We start from the raw sequence: 7,761 nt of genomic DNA, 5'->3' as shown, positions 1-7,761 counted from the left end.
TACTAGAGGTCGTGAGAATGTTTTTAGTTACACACCACTTAATCAACAGACACATACACACATTGATTTTCTTAATGTTTTGACTACTGCTATGGCCAGCTGCAAAGCTGGTAACAGAGACGTCTCGGTTGACGTTTCTGTGTAGTATGGGGCTAGCCCAACCGAGGGGATATAATGTATAGGCCTGGTGGGTTCAGGGGCTTTCATCTTACATCTGCCTGCGAGCAGGTTGGAGGTGCAAGATACTTGAGCGTGTAATGTTAATTTTACCTGTGTTCATGGAATAAATCAGCACTGTTTTGTAGTTACTTGGACTACTTCGTCTCTCAGGGTCAGTATGGTAAAAAGTACCGGGTACAACACCTTAAAGTCAACACTGTATCTGAAATTAATTTCTGCTGAGGCGTCGACACACACACAGCCCGGTGTTGGTTTGACTTATGCACCTGGGCATAAACACAGAGTTCAGCTTTAGTTCATTTCCTGCAGCGACAGTAGTGCTGGTTACTGGTAGTTTAATTGGTGCAATGTGTGTGTGGACAAGCACTTTACAAGCAGTTAACCAGGGTGTTGGTTGTTGCTAAATCTTGTCACATGTTTTTTGTCATTTTGCTTTTACTTGACAGAGACAGAGGGGAACAATATGCTGCACACAGCAGGTCCCCAGCAGGGTATTGAACTGTGGGCGTTGCGGTTATGTGGTGCTCCTTAACCATTAGGCAACCAGACACAACAGTTCCATCACGGACTTAACGCTGTGACTCTGTACGTTTCCTATATCACAGGGTGTGACACGGCTGCTTGATCCCCTCTCTTCTCTAATGTGAGGTGGCTTTGTGTAACGGTGGCCCAGCCATTCATTAATCTCACACACCTCCTATCCACATGCTGAAGTGTCCTTGAGCAAGAGATAAAATGTCAAGTTGCTCCTCAGTAGCTCGCTGCCATCAGTACGGATGAGACAAATCGGATAAAAGTGCTTTATAAATGCAGCCCATTTAGCAATGAGAGACAACGAGTGTGCAGGAGCTGCAGCTGCTGGAGTAACATAAGTGGGAATCTGTGCTATATTACCAAACTATACGGACCGGATTCCACTTTCCAAGTCCAATCTAACCCTAATCTAAAAGGGTCCTCCCAGTTCCTAAATGCTGTGAAGGGATAAAATAGCATAAAGGGCTGAGGAAACACAAACACAACACAACAGAGGTGGGTTTCTGTTCCACTCACGTCAGTCACTGGATGCAATGTGCCATTTGTTCAGTTGTTTGTCATGTCTTCCTGAAAAAATAAAAGCATGTTTGCTTTCCATATTCCAAGTCAAGTCACTACAGCAGTCACAGGAAATAGATAACTTCAGGATTTCAACTAATTATCACTTTGTGAGCACAGAAAAACTACAGCTCCCATAAAACACTGCAGGTCATGCAGCGTGTCATTTTAGCTTGGTTTCATCCATGAACTCTAGGTTCTGTCCTGAAGTAGTTCTCCTCTGTGTCCTGCTGTTACTCGGTGCTGGAAGTACTCATATTGTTTACTGAAGTAAAAGTAGCAATACCACAGTGTAAAAATAATCAGTTATAAGTAGAAGTTCTACACATTACTTAAATAAAAGTACACGACTACTATCATCAAAATACACTGACCAATTATGCAGAATGGCACATTTCACATGAACATATATTATTATTGATGCGCTCATTACATTTAATGTTGCAGCTGCACTGAAGCCAATTTTAACTATTTGAATTACTGCTGGGTAGCTTGTAAATTTCTCACAGAGGATCAATAAAGTCTTATGATTATACTGTTGTTTTATTCATCTGATTCTGCAAAGTAATTAAAGTGATCAAATAAATGTAGTAGGGTAAAAAGTAAAAGATTTGCCTCTAAAATGTAGTGAAGTCCAAGTATAAAGTAGCAGAAAATGCAAATACTCCAGTACCTGAGTAAATGTACTTCGTTATTTTCCACCTCTGCTGTTATTGCAGACACGTCTGAGATCATGGCAAACCGCTCAACTCTCTGGCTGAGCCCTGATGTTTAGTCCATGAACAGCAAAGGCTTATGGGAAATGATGTTTGTTAAAGGCTGGTAAAACATTACGACTGCAGAGGCAAATATATTAGATTGTTTTTCCAGAAAGGCTGGACTGTTAGTTATTAGTGTGCTTACTGAGATTTTGAATGAAGTTTTAGTACGTCAGGACCTGGAAGACTCAGTTTTGCTTCAGCGTCCCATCATCATTCCCGTGCTATTACACACCTATTTGCCCTGGTCAGTCACCAGCACTAAATGTTAACACGTACCATGGGAAAAACCCCACAGTGTCTCTACAAATATTCCCCGAACTGTTCCACCCTTTAATGAAAATTACACACAACAGCTGCTGTATCAACATGAATTTCTTTAACAGAAGATCAGCAGAATTCAAATTTTAGTTCAACTTTAACCCTAAAACCAAGCCTTAAACTTCAAACTGCCTTTGAAGAAATGAAATGTCCTCACTTTCCAAACATGTCCTCACAAAGATAAAAGCACAAGCACAGTGAGAGACACAGCGTTACATTTTCTACAGAGGCCTCTTCGCAGACACAAAGACCCAGGAGACACACTTCAAACCGCTCTGTTGTCTGTTCAAGGAAACCACGGTCGTTCCTCTGTGTGCGTCTGTGTATCCTCACTTCTCATTACGTGCAGCTGGTGTGTGTCCTACCTCCACAAGCTCATGTATGCAGACACACACACATTGTACCGGTGGACAGTCTCCTCCCTCCGTCTTTTAATCGCTCCATCAAAGCCTCATCAGCTCTTTTACGAAAACAAATAAAGACTGCTGGGGAATTTAAATACATAAAGGGAGGGAAAATCTGACCTTTGAATGTCATTGAGTGGCCGGACGGCGAGGGATCAGGGAGGGGATGGAGATGGTGGTTGGTGGGGAATGAGAAGGAGACTGCAGAGGGCTTTTTTTTCCACAGAATGTGAACTTGTGGTGGCGCAGTGGTTAGCGCCGTGGCCTCACAGCGAGGAGGTTCCGGGTTCGGGCCCCACCTGGAACCTTTCTGTGTGGAGTCTGCATGTTCTCCCCGTGCTTGCGTGGGTTCTCTCCGGGTACCCCGGCTTCCTCCCACAGTCCAAAGACATGCAGCTTAGGTTGATTGGTGTCTCTAAATTGCCCATAGGAGTGCGTGTGTGTGTGTCTATGTGTTAGCCCTGCGATGGTTTGGCGACCTGTCCAGGGTGTACCCCGCCTTCGCCCGATTGCCGGCTGAGATTGGCTATGGGCCCCCCCCGTGACCCCATTCAGGGACTAAACGGTAGAAAATGAATGAACTTGTGGTGTGAAAAGCCAAAAAATATCCTGTTTCTTTGTCTTTTTTGGTTTCCTGAGTGGGTGTGTTCCCCTTTGTGTTTAGCTTTCTGCACTCATCTTATCTCCTCTGGCTGTCTCTCTCACCCTCCCTTCCTCTCCTTCTCTTTCCATTATTTGCAGTGTCAGAAGTAGATCAAAGCATATTATGCTGGCTATGTGCCAGGCACATTATCTCACTCCAGTTGAGATTCTCATTTTTGGGAAGGTGTGCTCCAGACACTGAGGAGTGAGCTGAGAGCGAGTCTTTAAAATCTGGACTAAACACAGGGGCGACACCAAATCTGGCTATTGCATCATATCAGAGGACTGTGGCTCAACGGACAGTCTGTGGCAGGGGCAACTTCATGATGTGACTCTGGTTCATACTAATGGTGTTCTTGTTGTGCAGCAAATGTTTCCACTTTTTCATAATGGACAGAAGAACAGGAACTGGGCAGTTTGCATCGAGCACATAAAGACCGCTGTCACCTACAGAAAAACAGTTTGCTAACAAAAAATCAGAGGTGGACAACATCACAGTCCCACCCTGTCTGTTACGGTTATCTCTGGGTGGTGTAGTGTGTGTAAACCACATGACCAAGCACTTAGCACGCGAGACGAGGACATAAAATAGTTTACAGAGGGACTTCATGCGACCTTGATCAGGGACACGGCGTTGTTGAATTTAAGAACTGAAAAAAAGGACTATTCGAGTGAGCTGACAAAAAAGATGGGAGAGCAGCTTTCACCAGGACAAAAACATTGAGATGAACACTGTTACTGTAGTTTTTGACTTTAAATACAAACTGGAAGAATTAGTAAAGCACACACAAACAGCTAATATTGCATTAACCAAAAGTCTTTCAGGCTGATCAACAATAAAAATATAACATTTTTCATAACGGCTGTCCCTGAGCAGGATTAGTGAAAAAGCAGAAGGAAACTAACACATTTACCAGGAAATGAGATACTAACCCAAATTAAAAGCAAGGGGACAAAGACAAGTTTTAAGATGAAATTTACAAACAGAGAGAGTGATGCCATCCAAATATGCAGAGGAAGATTATTCCACAAAGTAAGGGCTGCAAAATAAACAGCACCTCTAGATTTTAGTTGGACCTTCGGGACCACTAGAAGCATCTGGCCTTTAGACCTAAGCATTCTAGTGGGAACAGAGGGATGTAAAAGGTTTAGGATATAAGAGGGAGCAGAACCATTTAAGGCTCTATAGGTCAGTGGACTGAAGCAAGAACAGGTGTAATGTGCTCATGTTTACGAGGACCTGTCAGCAAACGGGCTGTGGCATTTTGGACCGACTGTAGACGATCTAAAGACCATTGGTTTCTACCCACATAAAGGGAGTTGCAGTAGTCAGTACGACTAGAAATAAAAGCATGTACCAATTTTTCAAAATTCTTAAAGTTCACAAATCGTTTAACCTTCAACGGAAGATGAAAAAAATCCAGCTTTAACAACATGTTTAAGCCATTGTCCATAGTAACACCCCAGTTTTAGTCATTTGTTTAAAAGGGATGCACTGGATATCTGGATATGTGTGAATGCATTTCAAACAAAAGGTCAAACAAACGAATGTAAAGTAACTGAAATAAACAGTGTTTCTTGGAGGTGCTGGAGTACAGAGCCAGAATCTGCTCTAGTACTTTCTGAATATCCAGTTTTGACCTTAATTCAAAGTCAAAATAGGATAAACATTTTTGGCAACTTACCCAAGCACCTGGGTCAGAATGTCCGTGAAAGCACATAAAATAAAACGGCAATAACTCAGAGACCAAAACACTGCTGCTAACTCTGACTGTAATTCACATATGAATTCACTGTGGGTCCTTGTAGGCAAAGTGTTGATATTCTACACAGAGCCCCATCAGATACTTGACAAAAGGCCAAGTAGGTTTTTTTTTTTGTGAGTTTAACAATTTACCAGCTCGTGTGTTGTACGAATCACAACAAAAATGCAGATGATAGGGCTCGTTCTAGTTCACTCCGCATAAGAATAATGGCTTATATGCAGAGAACCAGCATGTGTGCAGCATTAGGGAGCAGAATATACTGGCCGTGTGCAGCTGTAGGAGGACTCCCTGGGGGGAGAGAAGGCAAAGGAGCACCAACACCTTCAGTAAGAGAAGTGTTTTACCACAATAAATCAGCTGTTTGATGGGACAATAAAGCAGCCTCTTAGAGTAACAGCACCAGAATGACCCCGAAATTCAGACTGAAGGGTTGAACAAGGTGCAGCAAGGATGCAGAGATAAACTCTCTGAAAACTGTCACGTGCAGTTTGACAGAGCTCGTTAAATCGGTCAGGGCGAGAGGACAAGCCCCCACCCCAGAATGTTTCCTGCTGCGTTTCTTGCGAGGAACATCTATTCTTATATTAGGTCTGAGTGAGAGCAGCTGCTGCTAAAAATAGACCCGGGGTAAAAGAGGGAAAGATGGAGTGAGGGGACGGAAAATGTTACAGTAAATATGGGTCAACAGCTCTTCTTTCCTTCACTTTGTGCAGCAGAATCAAATGTGAACACAAACACAATACATCCCTTCTCTCCGGCGAGCTGTGGACAAGAACTGTACTCTTTCCAGTTTTTTCTACGACCTCTGGTTCTGCCGCATCATCGCGGCTCGGCCTGTCTGTGCTGCATTGTTTCCCTCAGCAGTGTGTGCCTTTTTAACCAGAGCATCACCACCTGCTATTACACTCAATTATCCTCCAGTCAGAGTAGAGCTCATGTGTAGCAGTCTTTTCAGGCAGCTGCATCTCCACCTCCACACTTTCCACTTAGGGATGGAAAGGATCCTGTGGCTGACAAGTACTCGTTTAAACCTGACAGCAACGGCAGAGGAGAGGATCTTCTCTCTCTGATGTGCTGAAAGACTAACTGAACACTGCAAATTCAAAGGGTGAGAGATCTTCCCAGCAGAGCCCAGACTACACGTCTCAGGATTCAAAACATCAGGGTTTAATAGAGAGCTCTTGCACACCACAGATAGTCAGATCAAATCTGACTATGAAAGAATCCTGCACACCGTCACTTTATGTGCAACATGTCGAAGGATTTGTAGATTTTTTTTTATAACATCTCTAAAGGGAAAAGTGACCAGATTATATTTGAGGACTTATTTATGTTGGACCCATCAGTGAGCGGCCATGGCGTTCAGATGAAGTTGCTTATCAACCAGCCACACTGTAGGGCCCGCCATAGTCATTTAGCCTCAGCAGATACTGTGCAGAGATGGGTCAAACTGCCGAGTGTCTGCTCTTTGCCTGGGTGAGGCAGCTAAAAGATACGTCATGTCAGGAAAAGAGAATGGTGCCACCAGTCAGAGGGTCCATCAGCGGCACAGCCTGATCCCCAGTGCAGCACCTAATGACAGGTTGGAACAGAACAACAGATAAAATTAACTTGAATTGCAAGAACAGAGTTCAGTTTTATCTTCACAAGCAGCGGTTTGACAAAAGGGTTGTAACTCCCGTCTGCCTGGATCTTCCCCAGTTTACACCCACCTATTATCATATGACTGAAGATCCAGAGGTGGGTCATGTGATTTGACTAAACCGTCTCCATGCCAACTGATCCAACTCCATCCACTGGGGATGGCAGTGAGATGCAGATGTCTCTAATTTCCAGCTGCAACACAACCCAAGCAAATCAGATTTAAACAGAAAAATTTGCATCACGTGTGTTTGGAGAGTCTTAAATGGGAGTTGGTGAGATATCATATGTCTGCATGAAGGGGAGGGTGCGTCTGTGCGCTGTCAAATTACAAACAATGCTTTGGTGCCACTTGAATTGAAAATAAGCTAAAAGACGACTGGCTGGCTCCTCCCACCAATAACCAGAAGAGAACCAACTCCATCAATATCTGCCAGGATGTGAAACTCTGATGACTCTGAGCTCCAGCGTCTGGTTTTTGTCCAGCAGATCTCTGTCCATATCCACTCTGGCTGACAGCAGCACAGTAGTGTGAAGGTCGTCACAGGCTGCTGCTCTTTTGTTTACAATAACTGTACTGAAGTGCAGCTGCAGCTGGACACGGCAACACGTGATGTCAGATGTTGGGCAGAGTCACATGAAGGCACTCTCATACAACATCCTGTGAAAAGCTTTTATTGTTCTTCAGTTTCACATATCGCTCCCAGCACTGTGAATCTGTCATTTAGAGCATTAACAAAACATCAGGGTTTCCGTGCTTCGCTCGGCTTCATGGTTCACAGTCTCTGTTTATTTACTGACAGACACTTAGGTCTACCTTTGATGTGTTTTTCCAAACATGGAACCGCCACCTTATTGTGGTGGAGGGGTTTGAGTACCCGAGTGATCCTAGGAGCTATGTTGTCAGGGGCTATATGTCCCTGGTAGGGTCTCCCAAGGCAAACAGGTGACGGGTGA

The 7,761-nt window shown here is 44.0% G+C and overlaps 1 protein-coding gene across 3 annotated transcripts in view; it reads left to right on the top strand.

The window, feature by feature from the left end:
• LOC109968871 (protein FAM131B-like) overlaps positions 1–7,761 on the top strand; it is a 48,928-nt gene that overhangs the window by 1,193 nt on the left and 39,974 nt on the right. The gene's annotated exons all lie outside the window — the stretch shown is intronic.

This window comes from Monopterus albus, unplaced genomic scaffold, assembly GCF_001952655.1.
Source record: "Monopterus albus unplaced genomic scaffold, M_albus_1.0 scaffold165.1, whole genome shotgun sequence".
Classification (NCBI taxonomy): domain Eukaryota; kingdom Metazoa; phylum Chordata; class Actinopteri; order Synbranchiformes; family Synbranchidae; genus Monopterus; species Monopterus albus.
This window is presented reverse-complemented; position numbering and strand designations above follow the sequence as displayed.